Raw genomic sequence first — 24,150 nt, forward strand, 5'->3', positions numbered from 1 at the left:
TTGTACACTTCTAACTAATCTCCTTCCTGTATCCTTCACTCCCAGAAGAGCATGCCCTGGTTTCTCCAAACTAACCCACTCACTGAAATCTGTTCCCTCTGCAACCAGTCTGATGAATGTCCCCTGCAGCATCTTGCCCCTCATGTTCTTTCTCAAGGATAAGAAATTCCAGAAATTCAGAACATCTTGCTGCTTTAAGCTGTATTTTAGATCAGCCTGTATCAAGGTTATGCAGTCAGCAGTACTGCTGATCTTGTTTGAAATTGTCCAAATCTGTGCTCATTCAATAGCTGTTGTTTGATTCTATTTTCTTGTAAATAACCCAGAACTGCTATTTAAAGCCCTGTAGGCGTTATTTGAAGCTGAGAAAGTGTAAGCTTAGTTCATTTCTTCATTAATTCCTTTCGATGGTGGCTGACGGCAGCATTTGTAAATCTGGACCCCCCGGGAGGGGTCTCTTGGTTCTGCGATCGGTCAAATTTAAGACTAGCAGCTCGGTCTGGTTCAGCAAGATTTCACAATTTATTATGACACCGGGCATAGGTTATCCAGCAACACAGTGGTTAAGCACCTTTGTGTACTCTGGAAAATCTGCATAAAATAGCTTAAAACAAAGACAGTTTTATATGGTTCCTAAGAAATAGTACACCCTTAATTAAAGAGCAAATCCAATAAAATGTAATAAAATGACATTATGGACAGCAGGTTAATTTAATGGTATTTCCTGGGAACAAACTTTATTTTGCACATTTTTATCTCTCAGCACCTGCATCTACAAGGCCAGCTATAATGGTTAGTAATGTCCTATCTAGCCTGGTTAATTCCATACTGTGAAGGGAGTATTGTCTGCTAATCTTTGATTCAGTTAGCTCAAGAATGTAGCTTTTAGCAGGGTGGAAAGCCTTTTTAAACAGAGTGTTAATTTGCAGCCTAGAAGCCATTTTATTATGTTACTTTATGTTACTTGCATTGGGAAGCCATTTTGTAGTTTGTAAAAGCATGCATTAAGTGGTTAGTCCTGACAACAGCCTCAATCCAGATTTTAGATCCTCACACTCAAGTGGTGTTATATCTTTTATCTTTACCTGCAATACGGAAGTGTTTCATGGGTTTTTTTTCACAGCTGAGGTTATCTGCTCCACACTCAAATTCTTTAGGCCACCTAAGCACCGGAGCTCCTTTTTAATCTGTTCTTCCAATATCACTAGAAAGGTAAAACACAAATGAAGAGGTGTTTGGAATAACAAGAGCAAAAGTGATTTTAAAAAAGTGATACCTAAAAAAGAAAATGTGAGGATTTAGGCCATTGGATCAGAGCTTAAATCTACAGAGATCTCTTTGAGAGGTCAAAGTAGAAGGCAGCGGAAGGAGGGGTCAACTTGGGGTAGGTTGGATGGCAGATGGAGATCGCCTCCTCCTGGGATTGGATTGGGTAATCAGCCTCTTGTCACCTCTTCCTGTTTAAGTTTTCACTTGGAAATCTCCTGGTGTGACATTCTATGCACAACACTGCCGGAATGTCACTGAATTTACATCCAGGGTCATTTTTTTTTTGTGGAAAAGATACACGATAGGAAGAATATTGTGAAACTTGGAAGGGTTCAGAAATGATTTACAAGTATGTTCCCAGGATTGGAGGGTTTGAGCTATCGTGAGAGACTGATTAGGCTGGGATTGTTCTCCCTGGAGCATCGGAGGCTGAGGGGTAACCTTATAGAAGTTCATAAAATCATGAGGTGCATGGATAGGATGAATAGACAATGTCTGTACCCTGGAGTTAGAGAGTCCAAAACTAGAGAGCATAGGTTTAGGGTGAGAGGGGAAAGATATAAAAGGGACGTAAGGGGCAACTTTTTCACACAGAGTGTAATATGTGTGTATAGAATGAGCTGCCAGAGGAAGTGGTGAAAGCTGGTGCAATTACAACATTTTAAAAAAATCAGGATATATGGCTATATGAATAGGAAGGGTTTAGAGGAATATGGATCAACTGCTGGCAAATGGGACTAGATTTATTTTGGATATGTGGTTGGCACGGAAGAGTTGGATTCAATGACTCTAAGTACCACCAAATCTGTTTGAGACGGATTGTCCGCATCATCTGGGAGGATGGGTATACGAACACCAGCATCTGTGAAGCACGAATAGCACCAATGTTGAGGCCATGATCATCTGAAACCAACTCCACAATGCCAACCACATGCTTAGAATGCCTGAGTTCTAACTACAAAAGAAAATCATTTTTGCCCAGCTCAACAAAGACTCTCGGACAAGAGCAGGATAGAGGAAGTATTTCAAAAACTCCCTGGAGGCTTCTCTCAAGAAATGCAACATGTATTCCAGTGCATGGGAGACCCTTGTTCAGAAGAAACTGACTTGGAGGAACCTCCTGTATGAAGGAACACGATTCTTCAAGAACACCCTTTAGCAAAAGGAAGACAGAAAAGGGACCAGAGAAATGAACGCTGATAATGTCAAGGCCAAAGATCAGTTGTGCCTCCTGGAAACAGGTGCCAAACATATGGTTGAAGATGTGGCAATAGGATCAGGCTTATCAGGCACACAATGATCCACAGAACCAATGACCAGTAGCATGGAACTTCCTAGGTAGACAATCATACTCATTAGCAAGTGATTGCTGATAACAATTGTACAAGGAAAACAAGGGATAATTAGCAAGCAATTTACAGCAAACAATTAGTAATGCATCTTGGCCTTTATTGTAAGGGATTGGAGTGTTAGAATATGAAAACCTTTCTACAGTTATACAGGGCTTGCATGAGACTGCAACTGAAGGACTATGTTTGGTTTTGATCTATATATTTAAGGAAGCATATACTTGCACTGGAGGCAGTGCAGCAAAGCTTCACCAGATTCGTTCATGAGTTTAGATGGTTATAATAGACATTGTAAGTTGGGACTATCGTGTCTGAGGTTTAGAAGAATGAGAGCAATCTTATTGAAATGTTCAAGATTCTGAAGGAGCTTAATGTGGTAGATATTGAGGGATCTAAAACTATTGGATACAGTCTAAGGGTAAGGACTGTGAGGAGAATTATTTCATGGAAGACGCAAATTTCAAATGCTTCACTGAAGGGGTCTGCCTGCTCAATCTTTGAATATATTTAAGGCTGAGAGAGATTTATGGTACCTCAGGGAATTGAGATGTAAGGAGTGGGTGGGAAAGTAGCATTCAATCTGATGATCAGCCATGATTGTATTGAAAGGCAGGACAGGTTCAAGAGGGCATATGATCTATTCCTGCTGCTATATCCTATGTTAATTGTCACAACCAAATAACAAGCATATCCTCAGTGATTGTGAACAATTAATTAGCAAAAGTTCATATGTATGCCACTTTTAATTCCTGAGTATTTGAGATTAAAGTAACTAGCAGCAAAACTTTGTTTTAAACAGGTTAAGAAATATGAATATTTTATACAACTGCTGTTAAATGTTACATTAACAGAGCCAAAATCATCTGTTAATGTGCAGATGATATTGGCTAATATACAATTACAAAGATTTAGTGTAAAGATAACAGTTGCATATGAAGATGAAAATGAGAAGTCTCCAATATTGTTGCAGATCCTGGCTTGCTTGACTATTCTTTATTCTGAAGTGTAAGAGGTGAAAAATGAGATTGGATTCAACAACAACAATGAGTTCTGTAGTTAAATAATTGGACGTTCCTCCCACAGGGTGACGCAGAATGGGACCGTTTGGAGTGAGTGAAAGCTCCTTTTCTCTTTTTGTTTAATTTTTACAATCCTGTGGGTTATGCTTCTTGGTTGCTTGGTTCAGGATGGTCATCCTGAATACGACTGTTCCCCTGTTGAGAATCAATTGGTCTTTCAAAATGTCTCTTATGGTGGTGAAATGGTTCTCTTGCAAATAGCTGTCTACAGTCAGCATTTATCATAATCAAAAAAAATGGCTCCAAATGATAACTTTTTGTTAAATCATTGTTCCATAAAGTAAAATCAATTATGCTGGAATTCCTTGTATTGTCCCTCCCATTCCCTGTTGAACACTATCGTAGTTTTGCATCTTCACCTTTCAGGGTTCAGTGGGCAGTTGAGAATCCTCAAATGACATGAACTTTTCTGATTCACTCGTAGACTCGAGTAGTCTTAATGGCTGAAGTTGAATCTGCACGAGAAGCAGTGTGGCGTTAAGGAGCCATTTTGTAAAATATGCCCTTTTTAAAATGTAATGATATAATTATAGACTTGTGTGACATTCATACTCTGTCTTTTTCAATGTGGAAGCTGTGGCCAACCCCATTAAACACACCAGTTCCAAAGAAGAGTCAGATTGGATTTGAAATTTTTAATTTTGTTTCTTTCACCACAGATACTGCTAGATTTGCTAAGTTTCTCCAGAATTTTCTGTTTTCATTTCAAAACTCCAGAATCTGCAGTACTTTGCTTCTTATTCCATTAGCTCATTTCTGGACTCTACCATGATGTAGAGTTTGATGGTCAATATCTCAGCACAAATAGAAACCACCCAATCTTAGAGTCTCGGACTTCAGGAAAGCAAGTGTTCTTTCTGATTTTCCTGGTTGCAACATTGTTGGATTCAGCAGTAGAGTTGTTCCCCAGTGTTTTGCCCAATTTGTATCCCTCAGTTAGTGTCACGTGATGAGGGGAGTCATTAGCCACCTGTAAAGTAGACATGAGAAATGGCGTTAAGGTACAGTGTGTAGGAGGTTTATAATGATTGACTGGTACAGAATAAAAGCATTTCGACTGCAGACAGAATAGTGAGCATGAACTAACATGATTCATAAATGTTCATGTACCGATTGCATTATCAGAGACCAAGTTGCCTGCAGTTTTGGTAGACCTTCCCAAATATTATAATCAGATTGGACTGCATCAGAAGTTGACAGGATTGGCCCTTTCTTTCCTGTTCAATGAAATTAAGCAGAAAATTGCCGCTCAAGAGTATTGCCTTTTCCAATAAGTGAAATATCATTGCGCTAATTAAGCTTGTTCTCATTTGGGGAAAGCCACTTTATCAGCTTCTTATATTTTGAAGAAATCAATTGTTCGTCATCCATTGAGGCTACAAACAGACAGAGTACTGGCTACAACAATAGTTCATTTTGGATTATTTTTTCTGGATATCAGGACTAACTCATCAGTGGCACTGAATGTTGATGGAAATCTCCTGTATTTTTACTTTGCCACTGTTGTCCAGTGTTTTCACTGATTATGATGGTAAAGGAAATCACAATCAAATTGGATCACATGCAGGTCGTAAATCATATTCAAACTGCAAGCAGTAATTGGTTTGATCTGCCACATCAGTATCACAAATGACAAAGCAGGGAAAAGCAATAGAATATTCAATGGTGAGAAATAGTAAAATTCTTAAGTACATAAGGATTTGGGTGCTCTGGCATATGAATCACAAAACATTAATTTGTAGGTACAGCAAGTGATTATGAACGCAAATAGATTGGATTAAGTATGGGAATGGAATACAGTTTACGGGGCACTGAAGAAATTGCATGTAGAGTGCTATGTGCAAGTTTTAGTCTCCTTATTCAATGAAGGATACAATTGAACTTAGAAGCAATTCAGAGAAGTTTCACTTGATTGATTTCAGGGATGGGAGAGTATCTTGTGCAAAAAGTTGAATACTTTGGGCCTGCATCTAGGGGAGTATAGAAGAATGAAAGCTATCTTACTGAAATATTTAAATCCTGAAAAGACTTGACAGTGTAGAAGTGGGAGAGACTAGAACTAAGTTTAAAATAAGAGAACTCACATTTAAGCTGGAAATGAGGATTTTCTTCTTCTTGGGACTGAGTGGCTTTGAAGCATTCTTCCCAAAGAGCAATGGAGCAGGGTCATTACATTTTTTCAAAGCAGAAGGATGTCAATGCATAATTTGGGGTAGGCAAAAGCATTGCACAGCGGCCACAATCAGATCAGCTTATATCCTTTAATGGTAAAACAAGCTTATACCAGATGGGTTTAGTAGAATGCATAACCTAAATTTTTCAGCGTTGGAGAGTAAAAATTACAGTGGTATCCAAACCCAGAAGATAGTTAAGCTAGAATCTGTGCAAAAACCACATTCATTTAATGGTTCAGTAAACATAAAGTGTTTATGGTGTCAATTTTATTTGGTATATACATAAACATTAAATTTAATGGAATTTGACTGTTATCGCTGATATGTTGCTGAATAAAGAGACCTTGGCATGCAGGTTCATAGCTCCTTGAAAGTGGAATCGCAGGTAGATAGGATAGTGAAGAAGGCGTTTGGTATGCTTTCCTTTATTGGTCAGAGTATTGAGTACAGGAGTTGGGAGGTCATGTTGCGGTTAGACAGGACATTGGTTAGGCCACTGTTGGAATATTGCATGAAATTCTGGTCTCCTTCCTATTGGAAAGATGTTGTGAAACTTGAAAGGGTTCAGAAAAGATTTACAAGGACGTTGCCAGGGTTGGAGGATCTGAGCTACAAGGAGAGGCTGAACAGGCTGGGGCTGTTTTCCCTGGAGCATCGGAGGCTGAGGGGTGACCTTATAGAGGTTTACAAAATTATGAGGGGCATGGATAGGATAAATAGACAAAGTCTTTTCCCTGGGGTCGGGGAGTCCAGGTCTAGAGGGCATAGGTTTAGGGTGAGAGGGGACAGATATAAAAGAGACCTAAGGGGCAACTTTTTCACGCAGAGGGTGGTACGTGTATGGAATGAGCTACCAGAGGATGTGGTGGAGGCTGGTGCAATTGCAACATTTAAGAGGCATTTGGATGGGTATATGAATAGAAAGGGTTTGGAGGGTTATGGGCCGGTTGCTGGCAGGTGGGACTTGATTGGGTTGGAATATTTGGTCGGCATGGAGGGGTTGGACCGAAGGGTCTGTTTCCATGTTGTACATCTCTATGACTCTATGCTGAAATATTTAAGTCTAAGAGGAAAATACTGCAGATTCTGGTAATCTGAAATAAAAACAGAAAATGGTAGAAATACTCAGTAGCTCTACCTGGATCTGAGAGGAAAGAAACAGAATTACATTTCAGGTCGATGGCTTTTCATTAGAACAGAGACCTCACTGTATTTAAAAAAAATACTTCAACGTCATTATCCAAACTGGAACAGTATTTGTCCACAACTTGACGGTTAAAATTGGGATTAGTTAACTTGTAAAGTGGGATGTGTATTGGAAGAGGGGAAAAACATTGCTTGTTGGCTGCCTGATGTTCTGTAGGGAAAATAGTGTTACTTTTCCCTGGACACTAGAATATAACCTGATTGAAGGTAGTGAGCCAAGCTTATAAGCTCAAGAGAACCTTTAACACAGGAAGCAACTTATCATAATGAGTTTGGTTCATAATGTCTCCATACTGATCCAATTAGAATGACCCATTTCGTCATACATTATAACCTGGAATCATCAGTTCTGAGTATGCACACTGTAATAATTGAAGTTTGATTAAACACATATGGCCTGTAACCTCACATGCATATTTAAAAGCCATGACCCACTATGAAAGATTTCATAGAAGCAAAACTTGCCAGAAGAACAGGATGTCCTTGAGGTTGGGCAAGAAAATCAATGACAGCTGGAAAAGAACATAACCGTAGAACGTAACATAAAGGTAGTTAACTAATATTCCACTTAGATATAATATCTTAAAACTAGGTTCTATCCAATACTTGAGCAAAATTAATGATGGATGCAAATCTGAAAGTTTTTCGATAAAATTTCAACTTCTAAATGCACCTTCTCAATTATCCTTGTTATTGCATTAAACACGGTAATGTTATCTGCACAGCTTATTATGCACAGTTCCAAGTTCTTGGCATTTTTCCATTCTAATACATTTAAGTTTTCTTCTCCACTATCTCAATTTATTTTCGATATTTAGAATTACATAAATAGTGACAGCACCTAAAACACTGAAGCTCCAGGTGGTAATACTTGTAACTTGTGAAAATGCATTCCAGGTCAAGAAGGTCCCCATTTAAAGGAAATTTTAAAATCAATGATTTGGAGAACCACAAGGCATAGTGTGAAGTTATGCACGAGTGTAAATTATAATGGAATTGAACATCCTTTTGCATTTAAATGAAAATGCATTTCTTCAAGTTACCTGTAAAGCAGTCATAATTTTCTAAATTTTTAGTTTCAAGTATGCAATGAAATGCTTAGAGGTCAGTTTTCTGATTGCATATATGATATCCTTCCATAGTGTAAATGCATTCTACGTGCTTTGTTCAAAATTATACAGTAATATTCAATTATTAAAAGTTAAATCTAATAACAGCTACTGAGCTATGACGTAAGGCTACCCAGTGATTTGCAGTTCTTTCATCTAGTAATACACAAACTTAGTTTATAACAATCAAATTTATGGAAATAGATAACTTGATAATTGTTTACTATATAAGATCTGACTGATAGATTATGGTCTGCCAAGATCCTTAATTAAAAAGATTAATAATTCAGGTCTATCCTGTATTGAGCCCAGTCACTTATTAAATCTGTCAACTTGTTCATTATCTTCACATGGAATGTGAGTGTCTTGGCATGCATTTATTGCCCTTCTCCAATTGCCTTGGTAAGCCACTTTAGGTAAGAGTGAATTACAATGGAGTGGATCTGGAGCAACATCCAGGCTAGACCAGGTAAGGATGGCAGGAATTTGGGGATCAGATGGGTTTTGACCACAGTCATTGATGTAGTATGGCTAGACTATTAATTCATTGACAAGAGTGTGGTGCAGGAAAAGCACAGCAGGTCAGGCAGCTTCTGAGGAACAGAAAAATCGATGTTTCAGGCAAAAGCCCTTCATCAGAGACCCTAGTAATGATTTTTATTCACTTTGTGGGATATGGGTATCACATTGGCTGGCCAGCATTTATTGCCCATTCCTAGTTGCCCTTGAGAAGTTGGTGGTGAGCTAGCTGCCTTCTTGAACCACTGCAGTCCAGCTGTTATCAGTTGACCCACAATACCATTAAGGAGGAAATTCCAGGATTTTAACCCAGCAACAGTGAAGGAACGGCAATATATTTCCAAGTCAGGATGGTGAATGGCTTGGAGGGAAACTTGAAGGCGGTGGTGTTCCCATATATCTGCTGCCCTTGTCCTTCTAGAAGGAAGTGGTCATGGGATTGGAAGGTGCTGTCTAAGGATCTTTGGTGAATTTCTGCATTTTATAGATAGTGCATGTTGCTGATATTGAGCATCAGTGGTAGATGGAGCAGATGCTTGTGGATCTAGTGCTAATATGGTGCCGAGCTTCTTGAATTTTGTTGGAGCTGCACCCACCCATGCAAGTGGAGAGTATTCCATCACATACCAGTCTTTGCCTTGTAGATGATGGGCAGGCTTTAGGGAGTCAGAAGGTAAATTACTCACAGTGGTATTCCTAGCCTCTAAACTGCTTTTGTAGCCACTGTGGTGAGTCCAGTTGAGTTTCTGCTCCATGATAACCCCCAGGATGTTGTTAGTAGGAGATTCAATAATGGTAAACCATTGAATGCCAGGGGCAGTGGTTAGATTCTCTTACCGGTGATTGTAATAGCCTGGTATTTGTATGGTACAAATGTTACTCGCCACTTTTCAGCCCAAGCCTGGATATTGTCCAGATCCTGTATTTGAACATGGGTTGCTTTAGTATCTGAGGACTAAATGGTGCTAAACATTATGCAATCACCAGCAAATATTTGCACCTATGATGGAGGGAATGTCATCGATGAAGCACCTGAAGGTGATTGGGCCTCAGACACTACCCTGAAGAACTCCTGCAGAGATGTCCTGGCACTGAGTTGACTATGACCATCTTCCTATGTGCCAGGTATGACTCCAACTGGCAGAGAGTTTGCCCAGTACCCAATGATTCCAGATTTGCTAGGACTCCTTGATGAGATGCTACATGTTCTGGAGACCCAGGTTTGAATCCTGCTATGGCAGCTAGTGGAATTTGAATTCATTTTTAAAAAATCTGGAACTTAGAGCCTAATCATGACCATGAAACCATTGTTGAGAACTGGAAAATTCTATCTGGTTCACTAATGTTCTTCAAGGAAGGAAACTGCCATCCTTGCTTGGTCTGGCCTGCATGTGACTCCTGACCCAGGGTGATGTGGACTCCTCTTGACAATTGGAGATGGGTATTAAATGCTGCCCTAGCCAGTGACACCCACATCTGATGAATTAATTTTTTTTTAAAGGTATGAAAAGGTCAAGACAAGCTGCAAATTTCATTTGTATTAATAGAATAAAATGTAAATCCCACCAACTTCCTCGGTAGGATTTGAACCCATGTCCCCAGAGCATTCGCCTAGCCTCTGGATTACGAGACAAATGACATTACTACAGTACTACCATTTCCCTCTCAATGGCCTTCATAGAAGATTGATATTGAATCTGGGGGGGTCAATGGGTTTGAGTGTTTGGACCATTTGTACATTTTGTTGAGCCAAGGCTAGCAGCAGAAATGGGATGAGTAGGAATCTTGCAGTGAGAGGACTGGGACATACAGGGATACGAGAATCTTGGGGCTTTATAATGAGTAAATCGACTGATTCTTTCCACTAGTAGATGAACAGAGACCAAGGGTACAAAGATTGAAGATGCTTAGTGGAAGAACTTTTTTTTTGCACAATCAATTCATGTGAGTTGACATGACTGAAGTAGGGTGGGAGACAGTAAGGATCGGTTATAGAAATGAAAGTCGGAGGAGGGGCAGAACAATAACTCCAGAAGTTATTATACTGTTTGGAGGGCAACTGGTTAACCAGGCATTTGAAATTCATGGCCCAGAAATCAAATCTAACCGGCTGATTGAACTAGTCCACATGCTGGGACCCCAAGCAGAATTGTGCGGCTTCATTTTTTGAGCACTGACATGAAGAAACTGAGGTTTTCTGATTGCTTCATTGGATTGTAAATTTTATAACCTTTGCTTGACTACTTGACAATCAGCATTATGGGAAGGAACATGCAATAAGCTAGCCTCTTGTGGTGCAATGGTACTGTCCCTAGCTCTGAACCAGGAGGCCTGAGTGTGAGCCCCACCTACTCCAGAGGACTGTAATTACATCTCTGAACAGGCTGATGCAGAAAATATCTCTAAGACAAGCTAGCTCAAAATATAGCTACTCTGCAGCAACACTCGACCAATCAGTCCCTGCACCCCACTTGCTATTGAAATAATTGGAAAAGTGAAACTAAGATACCAACAATAGGCTGGTGGCATTGACCAATGGAACATTCCTGCTCAACATTCTGACTGCCAAGACCATGTGTAGAATTTAGTACAGGTAGTGGGGCCTCATTTGGGGAATATCTATGCAAAGAGCCAATCAATGGCCAGTAGTAGGCCTACCTGGAGATCATAGACGCTGGAGGTGGAAATCCATTTCCTCACACAGCTGCCAGCCAAACAAACGTCAGCAGCTCTTTATTGCCATCTGTGCTACAATGGGAACACTGGCAGCTGCTGGCACTCCATAAACCAGTGGCCCTGGATCAGCAAGTGAGATACAGATGGGTAAGAATAGGATGGGGTTCTCAATGTTTGGCGCTTGAGGTTCCTTGTTTAGATGCCGATAATAAGGGACGCCCTCCCAGAAGCCAACAAGTAAGGGCAACGTACTTTAATTTTCAGGTTTCCATGTCCCTGTCCACTATTGGACAGCAGAAGTAACATGAGGGCCAGAAGTGAACATCACCTTCCATTACTGGCCTCAATCAGCCTCCACATTCACTAACCAGGATTAGCATGAAATTCTGCCTTATTCCCGTGTGCTTGGGGAATTCCCCGTCAATATACCTGAATCTCCTGAAGTCGAAAATCCAGAGAGGAAAATCTCACTTAAAAAAATCTAAGAACTGCATAGCCCTCTGTGAAGATGAGTGTGGCTGTATTTCGCTGAAAAATCATGCTGGAGTGTACTAGCCAACTGGGGTCAGTCAGGGAGGAAGGAGACCTGTGGCAATGGAAGAGGAGGTAGAGTGCCCATTGTATTTGTTGCTATTCTGCCAGTAGCAATAGCATGTGGAGGATTGTCATTCCTCCCAGAGACTATTGTACCACTCAAGTAGCCAAATTAGGGCCTCTTCCCCAGGGGAGTCGCTCTTGTGGTGCAGTGATAGTGTCCTTACCTCTGAGCCTGAAGAGTCTATTTCAAGTCTTACCTACTTCAGAGGTGTGCAATAAATTATCTGAACAGACTGACTGGGAATAGCTATAAGATACTGAGTTGTGATGACAATCTGAAGATTTGTCTTAACTTTATCATATGTGGTGGTCAGCAGTTGGGATTTGAAGACTGATCTCCCGACTCATTAAGCATAGTGAGCAGTCTTGTGAAGATCATTGGTAAGATGTGAACATCTGATGAACTCCATTGAAAAAAACTGCAAGCCAACACTCAGCATTGAAAAATCCTTCAAGGAATGGCAGAAAGTATTTTACATCTCATATTTGTGTGAGAAAAGATTAAATCTGCAGCTCCTAGGCAGAGATTCATGTTCAATCATGTGGTGGAGGTCTTGAGTCCAGGTTTCAGCTACTGAGTGAACAGACGTTGGGGATGTGTGAATCATAACAATAAAAACCCCTAATATAAAGGTGTAACTTTAAATGTGCATTACAAATGGCTAAGACAAACATGTAACTTGGAATTGAAGAGTTTGGGACATTGCGAACCTAGTGAGTGAAAATAGTACATATTAAGAAAATTAAAGATATAAACAATTCCAATTTAACTTCATTTAAGGCTGAGAATGGTGGAAGAGCTTTAATTAAAACTGCAAAAGGGGGCAATCTGCCAGGAAAACTGCACAAGTGGGAGTCCTCCATTTCAATCACAAAGTGCCTTTCCAATAGACCGTAAGACATTGAAGCAAAAGTAGGAAATTCAACCCATCAAGTCTGTTCTGCCATTTAATGAAATCTTGGCTGTAATAATCCCTCAGCTACATTTTCCTGTCTTTTCCAAATAACTGTTGGTTATCTTACTGATTAAAAAAATCTATCTCAGCCTTGAAAATTCTAAAGAACCCAGCCTCAGCCACCCACTGTGTTAAAGATTCCATAAATTTGCTACACTGAGAGACAAACTTCCTTCTCATTTCTGTCTTAAAAGGGTGAATCCTTGTTCTGAGATTATGCCGTCTAGTTCTAGGCTCTCCCACAGGGGAAACAACCTCATCACATCTACCCTGTCAAGCCACATAAGAATCCTATATCTTTCAATAAGGTTGCGTCTCATTCTTCTAACCCTCAATGAATAGAAACCCAACCTACTCAACTTCTTCTCATATAATAGTCCCTCCATACTCTGGATCAGCCTGGTGATCCTTCTTTGGACTGCTTCTAATTTCAGTATCTTTCCTTAGATAAGGGGCCTAAACAATATTCTAGCTGTTGTCATACATGTGTCTTGTAAGACAACAGTTAGAATACCGTGAACAGTTTTTGTACTCTATTCCCTTTGAAATAAACACCAGCATTTCATTTACCTTCACTATTACCTGTTAGTCATGCACTAGAATCCCAAACCCCTCTCAGCTACAGATTTCTAGTCTTTTTTCCCATTTACATAACATTCAGCTCCTCTATTCTTCCTGCCAAAGTGCACAATCTCACATTTTACCGAGATAATCTCACATTTCCCCATTCTGTATTCTGTGCCAAGTTTTTGCCAACTCACTGCAGATTTGTCTTCCTTACTACTTGCTTTCCAATCTATTTTGGTGTTATCCGCAAACTTGGCCACAGTGCATTCATTTTCCTCACCCAAGTCATTAACACTTATTGTAAATAATTGTGACTCAGCACTGATATCTATGGCGCACCACAAGTTACAGATTGTCATTCTGAAAATGTTCTTGTCCCAACACTGTCTTCTATTAGTTGATCAATCCTTTATCCATGCTAATATACTACCTTCAACACCATGGGATGTCTTATTTAATAGCCTAGTGTGTCTTACCTAATCAAATGTCTTCTGAAAATCAAATTACAGCAAATTTACTGCTTCTCCTTTATCTGTAATGCCTTTCACCTCCTCAAAGAAGTCTAACAAACTTGTCAGGCATGATTTCATTTTTGTGAAGCTGTGCTGACTCTGCTTGGTCTATGTATTTATAAATACAGTGTTATTACATCCTTTATAATACACACAACCTTTCCCCCCAATAATAGATGTTAAGCTAACTGTTCTATCGTTCCTTTTTTGGCAGTTTTGCAACCCTCTGGTGCTTTTCAGAATCTAAGGATTACTTTTAATATATAAGGATGTATTCCCATTAGCTCCAGGGGACTTGTTGGTCTTTAGGCCCATTAGTTTTTCCAGCACATTTTTTTCTAGTGATAGGGTTATTGTATGCATTTCCTATCTTCCTTTCTCTCCTTAACAATTTAGTCATTTTGGAATAGAATTAGTGTCTTCTACTGATAAAGTTATTATTCCCCTCTTTTGCTATATCCTGATTCCCCGTTATTACTTCCCCGGTGTCTTTCTATAAGGGGCCTATGTTAACTGCCTCTCTCTTCCTTTTTATATCTTTAACGAATCTTGCTGTCTACCTTTATTACTTTCAAAGTTTGTCTTCTCCCTTTTTATTATTTTTTGGTCGTCATTTGTTGGTTTTAAAAACTTTCCCAATTCTTTCCCTTAACAATATTTTTTGCCACATTAATGTTTTCTATTCTTTCAGTTTGAAGCTATCCTTAACTTCCCTAGTTAATCTAGTTCCCAAGGCTTATCTCCTTCCTTCTCACTGGGGTATATCTTTGCTATGGGCCATGAAATATTTTATTTAATACCTGCCATTTTTTATCAACTGTCTTTACTGCTAGTCTCCTTTCCCACTCTACTCCAACTAAATCTCCCTCATTCCTTTGTAATTATCCTTATGTAAGCTTAGCAAGTTGTTTCTGACCCACGTTTCTACCTCTAAGTGAATTATAAATTCTTAAGGGTTTGATGTGAGATGGCTAGAAAGGAAAAATTATGGCGAGAAAGATTTCTTATGAGAAAAACTATTGCATAATCTAGGCAGAAAAGTGTGGAAATTGTGGACCCAGTCATTTAAGGAAGATAGCTATTGGGCAAGATTGGTTGTCCACTTGGAGTACCTTCCTTCTCCACAAGAATGACTTTAACCCTTCAGTTTCTTGCCATTTCAATAAACTATCTTGCTGTCATGCTAATGTTTCCATTCACAGGCCTGCAACAGTGATCCAACAAAGTCAATACAAGCTGGAACAAAACCTAGTTTTTCACTTGGCACTTTACATCCCCTGGGACTCTAACATTTAGTTCAACAACTTCAGGGCACTAACTGCCTTTCAATTCCTTGATGTGGAGTTGCCAGTGTTGGACCGGGTTGGACTAAATTAAAAATCACACTGATGAAGCTTCCTGATGAAGGAGCAGCACTCCAAAAGCTAGCACTTCCAAATAAACCTGTTGGACTATAACCTGGTGTTGTGTGATTTTTTAACTTCATTTCCACTGCAGAGTCCCTCTGCCCACCCACCCCTTGTTTCTGTCTTACTGGATTTTCTTTCAGAACAGCAGACCGGTTTTCTCCTTTTAAACCTATCGTTTCACATCTCTATCAGTTGTTTATCACTACAGGCACTGTCTTTGTCTTTCACTCTGGACACCTCATCATCTGTTCCTCTTCCTCTGTGAACAGCATTACATAGCCATAATTTCCCATAGCACCTTTCCATTCTGAAGAAAAAGACATCCCAAGGCTCAAAACATTAACTTAGGCCTGCTGACTTTTTCCAGCAATTTCTGTTTATGTGGAGGAGCAAGAATCCCTTGTGTAGAGGCCAAATACAAAGGACAAAGGGATTGTTAACATTGGTGAAAGAAAAAGAGGTGTAAAATGAGTGTAAATTGAGATGTGAAAGGAGAGAATGGGTCCTCTCTACTAAGAACAAAATTAGCAAGTTACAAAACTGTTGGGGTGAGGAGGGAGGAGATGGGGAAAGAGAATGTAAGAGAAATGGGGAAGGGACGTGCTGGCATTTACTGAAGTTTTGAAGTTTATTGTTGAGATCTCAATAACAACGTGCTAAGCAGAAGATGAGGTGTTCTGTCTTAGTTTCAGATTTCAAGCATCCACAATATTTTTCTGCTAATGAAAAGTTCAGATTTGGGCAGCTAACAGTTTTTTTTTAGATTAGATTACTTACAGTGTGGAAACAGGCCCTTCGGCCCAACAAGTCCACACCGCACCCGCTGAAGCGCAACCCACCCATACCCCTACATCTACACCTTACCTAACGCTATGGGCAATTTAGCATGGCCAATTCACCTGACCTGCACATCTTTGGAATGTGGGAGGAAACTGGAGCACCCGGAGGAAACCCACGCAGACACGGGGAGAACGTGCAAACTCCACACACAGAGTTGCCTGAGGTGGGAATTGAACCCGGATCTCTGGCGCTGTGAGGCAGCAGTGCTAACCACTGTGCCACCATGCCGCCCACTGGGAAATAGTTCTGGGAAATTTAGGATAGTTTAATTGATATTGCTGATTGTTCATTTTATTGATAATTTATTATTAAAACTCTTATGCAAAACTGTGATTTTGTGATAACATTATTCATGATTCCAGAGTTACTTACAAAGCGAAAGAGATTTTATTATTTTAAATTTTTACTTATCAATTTTAACCCCACCCTAATGGATTATTCAGCTATGTTTGACATATGTGATTACTTGGTACCAGTGTATTAGATAAAATGGAAAACTTTAAAGTATTAGCCTTTTATGCGGGCCATAAAAACTATATTAGCAACAATAAATACAAGAAGCTGTTGTAACTAAAATAGAGAAACAGAACAGATAGACATAAACTTGGGTAATTACATGGTTAGAACAAGAATGGCTTTGGCTAAAGCTTATATTAACTTGTGTGAAGTCAAGGACTTTCTGTATTATAAGTTACTTATTCAGGCCTATTTTACTTTGCATTTTAAAGTTATCAATAAAATATGCAATTAAAACTGAACATTGACAAACAGAAATATTAGGTAAAAACAATGACTGCAGATGTTGGAAACCAGATTCTGGATTAGTGGTGCTGGAAGAGCACAGCAGGTCAGGCAGCATCCAAGGAGCAGAAGAATTGACGTTTCGGGCAAAAGCCCTTCATCAGGAATCTTGACCAAAACATTGATTCTCCTGCTCCTCGGATGCTGCCTGACCTGTTGTGCTTTTCCAGCACCACACTCTCAACTCTAATCTCCAGCATCTGCAGTCCTCACTTTCACCTAGGCTGAAATAGTACCCCATTTGGTGACAAAAATCCATGTATAAATGTCATTGTGAAAAATTTACATAAAGATTTAACAAACTTAGAGTATGTTGGATGTTTGGGGGTTATCTGTAAAGACTGAAAATAGTAGGAATTGCCAATGAGTCTGTCTGTTTTAAATGGAATCTGATAGCTTCTCATTTCAACAGATTGCATCTGTGTGGACAGTATACAGCTAATATTTCATCTATCTGAGTTCTTACCTTTGTCTCTCTTGGCACAGGTGCTGCCTGAGCTGCTCAATATATCCAGAACTTTCTGCTTTAATTTCAGATTTCTAGTATCTGCAGTATTCTATCTTCTTTTCAAAGAAGTAAGGAGTATATTTGGAATAAAGGTATTAAAAAACTGACAAAACGGGAGAGATACAAAACATGAGGTACTTGATGAAAAAGAAGAAAACATACATCACAACATAAATGTCTAAGAAGGATGAAGGATAGAGTAGATTGTTGGAATTTATTTGAAATTACTTAATCCCCATTTCAGAAATTACCAACAAATAAGGGCAGATTTGCTGAGTTTCTGAATTACATTTAATATTTAAAGTAACAATCATATTAATGAGATCACACCATATTTAATGCTGAGTGTTTTAGTTTCCAACTAATGTGATTCTGGTTTGTTTCATTTTAAACAGGCTAGTACTTGTACCTTAGTTTTATGTTGCTCTTTTCATTTTATTTGTTCACAAGAATTGCTAATGCGAGAAAGGCCAACATATATTGAATGTCTCCAATTGCCTTTAAGTTAGTGCTGGGTTTGAACAGAGTCAATATGATGAAGGTACCCCCATAGTAATGTTATTTAGAGAGTCTCAGGATTTTGATCCAGTGGCAATTAAGCAATGACAATCTGTATTCAAGTCAGGATAGATTTTGGTTTAGTTGGGCACCTAGAGATGGTGACCTTTTCATGCGCCTGCAGTCCTTGTTCTACTAGGAGTTGGAAGTTGTGGTCTTGGATGAGCGACTACAGAAGCCTTGGTGAGTTGTTGGACTTCTGATTGCCAAAGCATCAGTACATTCAATGAATGTTCAAAGTAGTGGAGGGGATGCCATGCAAGTTCTGTATCTTGTATGCTGTCAAGTTTATTGTATTTCATTGGAACTAACTTCAGCTTTAGAGATGATGGAAAAGCTTTAGAGTGAGTCAGGAAGTGATTCACTCACCATAGAATACCACAGTGCACCCCTGGTCCACTCATCCTTGATTCCCAAACTCCACCCCCCATAGCCCCACGGCACCTTCCCCTGTAACCACCAAAGGCATAACACCTGGTCATTTACCCCCTCCCTCCTCAGTATCCAAGGGCCCAAATATTACTTCCAGGTGAAGCAGCACTTTACCTGCACTTCACAAAATCAAGTCTACTGCATTCACTGCTCACAATGCAATGTCCTCTGCACTGGGGAAACAACATGTATACTGGGTGATATCTATGTTTTGCTTGCAAAAAAGACTCCGAGCTTCCAGTTGCCTGCCACTTTAACACACCATCCTGTTTCCTGGCTAACATCGCTGTCTCAGGCTTGTTGCAGTTCTCCAGTGAAGCTCAGCGCAAACCAAAAGAACAATACCTCATTTTCTGCATGGGGACCCTGCAACCCTCCGGACTCAATATGGAGTTCAATAATTTTAGGGCCTAAACTCCTTCATGTCCTAGCCCTCCTACCCCCAACACCAGACCTTATTATCACATAGTCTGCCATTCCACACTACCTATTGTTCACCACCAACAGTCTCCATTAATGGCTATTCACTGTCCTACTCAGATCATGATCAATTCCTTTGTCTATCCAACTGTTCTTCTCCTTTTTTGGCTCTATTCCCATCTATTGTTTACTCTTTATCCCCCTCCCATCCTATCGTCTAGATATAAATTGGCATTTTCCGAGTTACTATCAGTTCTGAGGAAGGGTCACCAGATCCGAAATGTTGACTCTGATTTCTCTTCACAGATTCTGCCAGACCTGCTGAGTGTTTCTAGCAACTTCTGTTTTTGTTTCTGATTTACAGTATCTGCAGTTATTTCCATTTTTTTTAAAATCACAGAATATTTGCTCTCAAACCTGCCATAATAGTCAAGGTACTATGGGATTGATCCAGTCAAGTTTCTGGTTATTGATAACCACCCCTAATCCTCTCTGTCCTCCTCCACCAAGATGCTGATGGTCAGAGATTCAGTAGGGGAGATGTAGCTGAATGTCAAGAGTAGGTTAGATTTGCTCTTAGTGGAAAGGGTCACTGTTTGGCACTTCTGTGGTTTATAATACATTACCTCTTATCTGCACAATTGTGGATGTTATCCGGGTCTGACTAATGCAGACTCTGTTTAAAGAATTATGAATTAAGTTGGACAATATGTAATCATCAGGGAACAGTCCCACTTTTGAAATGAAATGAAGTAATGATCATAAACAAAGCAGTTAAAGATGGCTGGGCTAGAATACTACCTCTAAAATTCCTGCAGTAATGTCATTGGATTGCAGGAGTAGTCTTCAAAGGTGCTTTGTGCTAGAATCACAGAATTATGTAATCATTAGAGTGTCATCATGCCAGAAGCAACTCGGCTAGTTTCACTTCCCTGTCCCTTTCCCGTGGCCCTGCATTTTTCTCTTAAGATGTTCCTCCAATTCTCCTTTTGAAAGCTGCTATTGCATCTGCTTCCACCATGCTCACAGGCAATGCAATCTAGAAATGAACTACTCACTATCTCAAAAAGATTTTCTTTTCCATTCACCTTAAGTCAATATCCTCTGGATCTCCAACCTTCTGCTAATGGGAACAGTTTCTCTCATTTACTCTGTCTGAGCTGTTCATGATTTTGAGCTTATCCATCAAACCTCCTCTCAACATTTTCTTCTCTAAGGATAACAACACCAGTTTTTTCAGATTCTATTCAAGTATTGAAACATCTCATCCCTCGAACCATTCTTTCACCACGCTTTCTCGAAAGCCTTCACATCCTTCTTAAAGTGCAGTGCTCACATTTAAACACAGGATTTCACTTGACGCTCAAAGTTCTACGTATTTCACCATTATCAAAGACAGAAGTGAGAAGTTGTGTGTGGACACTGTGAAGATCGGAGAGGTGCTAAACGAACATTTCTCATCAGTTTTCACTCAGGAAAAGGAGAATATTGAAGACGAGAAGAATGAGGTATGAGATATTAGACTGGAAAGGACCAAGGTTAGTTACAAACAGGTGTTATCAATTCTAGAAGGAGTGAAAATAGACATGTCCCCTGGGCTGGATGGGATTTATCTGAAGATTCTCTGGGAAGCCAGGGAGGAGATAGCAGAGCCTTTGGCTTTGATATTTAAGTCGTCATTGTCTACAGGTTTAGTACCAGAGGACTGGAGGATTGCAAATGTTGTGCCCTTGTTCAAGAAGGCCAGTAGAGATGACCCAGGTAATTATAGACCAGTGAGCCTTACTTCTTTTTTAGGAAAGGTTTTGGAAAGGATTATAAGAGATAAGATTTATAATCATCTAGCAAGCAACAATTTGATTGCAGAAAGTCAATATGGTTTCGTCAAGCGCAGGTCGTGTCTCACAAACCTCATTGACATTTTTGAGAAGGTGACCAAGCATGTAGATGAGGGTAAGGCAGTGACATGGTATACATGGACTTCAGTAAAGGCTTTGATAAGGTTCCACATGGTAGGCTGATGGAGAAAGTGCAGAGGCATGGAATTGAGGGTGATTTAGCAGTTTGGATTAGAAACTGTCTTTCTGAAAGAAGGCAGCGAGTGGTGGTTGATGGAAAATATTCCGTCTGGAGTCCAGTTACTAGTGGTGTGCCACAAGGATCTGCTTTGGAACCACTGCTGTATGTAATTTTTATAAATGACTTAATGCAGGCATAGGTGGATGGATTAGTAAATTTGCAGATAACACTAAAGTCGGTGGAGTAGTGGACAATTTGGAAGGATGTTACAAGTTGCAGGGGACTTCGATAAACTGCAGAATTGGGCTGAGAGGTGGCAAATGGAGTTCAATACAGCTACATGTGAGGTGATGCACTTTGGGAAGAATAACAGGAAGGCAGAATACTGGGTCAATGGAAAGATTCTTGGCAGTGTGGATGTGCAGAGGGATCTTGGAGACCATGTACATAGATCCCTGAACGTTGTCACCCAGGTTGATAGTGCTGTTACAAAGGCATACGGTGTGTTAGGTTTCATTGGTAGAGGGATTGTGTTCCAGAGCCACAATATCATGCTGCAACTATACAAAATGCTAGTGCGGCCACACTTGGAATATTGTGTAGAGTTCTGGTCACCATATTTTGGGAAGGATGTGGAAGCATTAGAAAAGGTGCAGAGGAGATATACCAGGATGTTGCCTGGTCTAGAAGGAAGGTCTTCTGAGGTAAGGCTGAGAGGCTTGGGTCTGTTCTCTTTGGAAAGAAGAAGGCTAAGAGACATACAAGAGGATTAGATAGGGTAGACAGTGATAGTCGTTTTCCTAGGATGATGACATTATCTTGTACGAGGGGTCATAACTACAAATTGATAGATTTAAGACAGATGTCAGAGGCAGGTTCTTTACTCAGAGTGGTAAGGGCTTTGAATGACCTACCTGCCAATGTAGTTAACTCAGCCATGTTAGCTAGATTTAAACAATCCTTGGATAAGCACATGGATGATGATGGGATAGTGTAGGGGACGAGCTAAGAATAGTTCACAGGTCGGCGCAACATCGACAGCCAAAGGGTCTGTTCTGCGCTGTATTGTTCTATGTTCTATTTGCTACATCCAGGTTCCCTGATTGCATTTTAGCCGTGTCGTCAAGTTCGACCTCCTCTGACACGTCAATGAGATTGCCCATTTATTCTTCTAAACTCCAGATGATGTAAGTCCAGTCTCCTCATTGAATAATGCTGTCACCCAGAGATCAGTCTGGTGAAGCTTCATTGCACTCCTGGGATGGCAAGTATACCCTTTGGTAAGGAGGTTAAAGCTGTACACTAATGCTCCAGGTGCAGTTCCACAAGGGCTCTCTACAGATGCTTTAAGACCTCTCAACTGCTGTACTCAAAATCCTGGTGCACTCAATGCCAAAATACTATTTGCCTTCTGCTTGTTAACTTTCAGTGACTTGTGAACAAGGGCATGCATGTTACTTTGGACATGCAAGAAAGCTTTCCAACTCTCACCATTTAAGAAATCATCTGCAGGTGGAACCTATACAAGCCTGAATGACATGGACAATGGCAATAAATCTGGCAGAATAGTCTGAGGAGTCTAACAAGGTCTGCCTCGATATCGGGAATAATTCCCGGCAATTTTTAAGAAAGTTACTGGTGTTGAGGCAATGTTCTTGACACAGAACAGTAAGATGCCTATTAAAGAGGGTTATTGCCTATAAGTGACCTTATTATCTGCACATCTCACCCATAAATATTCAGCTTCCTATTTTACCATCTATCAAGAGAAAACTTGAATTCAAACTTGAAGTCAGGTATGTACCTCGTGACGTCAGCTTTCTGCTGGCTGAGAAGCACCTCCATGTGCTCACCATGCAACAATCCATGCCACCCGTACCCCTTGTCCACTGACATTGGCATTCAATAATTTCCAACTCCTCAGGATCCCCATGGCACCTCTCCAATCCATTCGTGAGATGCTTATGAAGCACAGGCCCGCAGTTAGCAAACAGAGGGTGTAAAGGCAAATAGCATTCAAACAAATGCCGCGGATTCAACTGGGATGCATTATAGGGCTCCTTACTTTCTCTCAGCGCAACTCAATTAATGCCGATCTGCATGCCCTTGCCTCGCCTGGCCATGCAGTTCCATGAATGAGTCTAAAAAGGGAACTTGAAAGGAAAATACCACAGCAAATTGTATAGCTTCAACTACAACCAGGGAACTAGAGGTAAAAACTGCTGAGAGTACAGATGAGGAGAACAGAGTGGATAAGAGACACAAGAAGTTTTTTTTGTCAAAAGGGCAGATTGTTGTTTGCTTCAAATGATGCAGCTAAACCCATAACTGCATTAAGTGACACAGGGACTGTTTTGCAGGAGAAGAATCTAGTTTTCCTGCAAACATTTCAATGACAGCCGAAGTGTTAGTAAATGTGATAAGTGAAGAGTATATTCTGGTTCCATTATATGAGTAGAGTATGACTTGTTATTCAGACCAATAGTAGTAGGAGTGGTTAAGAAATTACCTGTGGATGGAGTAGACTTACACCTGCGAAATGATTTGGCTGGAGTGAAGGTTGTAGTGTCCATATAAGTAACCCAGTGAGTCAAGGTAATACTTAGCATGTGGCACCAGCAATAATCCAGATAATTGAGAATTTTGGGGTGCAATTTTAATTTTCTTCCTAGCTCCCTAAGATCTGTTTACATGGTTAAACCCTCTTTCTATCGATTTGTTATCAGTACCAACTGTTCACATTCATTATCACAACCCCAACCTGCTACCACCAGGGACAGAAATCACATGTTCTGGGACTGTCCCTCAGGCAGCCCCCTGTAGAGCCAATGGGCCTGAGAGTAAGGGAGAGGAAGGTATAGGATATCGAGCCAGGCTTAGGAGCGGAGCTGAGGTAAAGTGAGAGGAGCTATGGAATATAGAGTCAGGCTCAGGAAGAAACCAGAGAAAGTGAAACAAGCAGAAGGCTACTCAGGAGGAAGATTGTTCTGGATATAGGTTTGTTCGCTGAGCTGGAAGGTTCGTTTTCAGATTTTTCATCACCAAACTAGGTAACATCATCAGCGAGCCTCCGGATAAAGCACTGCTGGCATGGCCTGCTTTCTATTTATGTGTTTAGGTTTCTTTGGTTTGGTGATGTCATTTGCTGTG

The 24,150-nt window shown here is 40.2% G+C and overlaps 1 protein-coding gene across 1 annotated transcript in view; it reads right to left on the bottom strand.

Moving 5' to 3' along the window:
• Positions 1 to 260: 260 nt before the first annotated feature.
• The window catches only part of tm2d1 (TM2 domain containing 1), a 115,460-nt gene continuing 91,570 nt past the window's right edge, over positions 261 to 24,150 (bottom strand). Inside the window, exon 8 of the mRNA XM_072574246.1 lies at positions 261 to 4,667. The gene's annotated coding sequence lies outside the window, so the exon portion shown is untranslated. The remainder of the gene's footprint in view (positions 4,668 to 24,150) is intronic.

This window comes from Chiloscyllium punctatum, chromosome 7 (genome assembly GCF_047496795.1).
Source record: "Chiloscyllium punctatum isolate Juve2018m chromosome 7, sChiPun1.3, whole genome shotgun sequence".
Taxonomy (NCBI): Eukaryota; Metazoa; Chordata; class Chondrichthyes; order Orectolobiformes; family Hemiscylliidae; genus Chiloscyllium; species Chiloscyllium punctatum.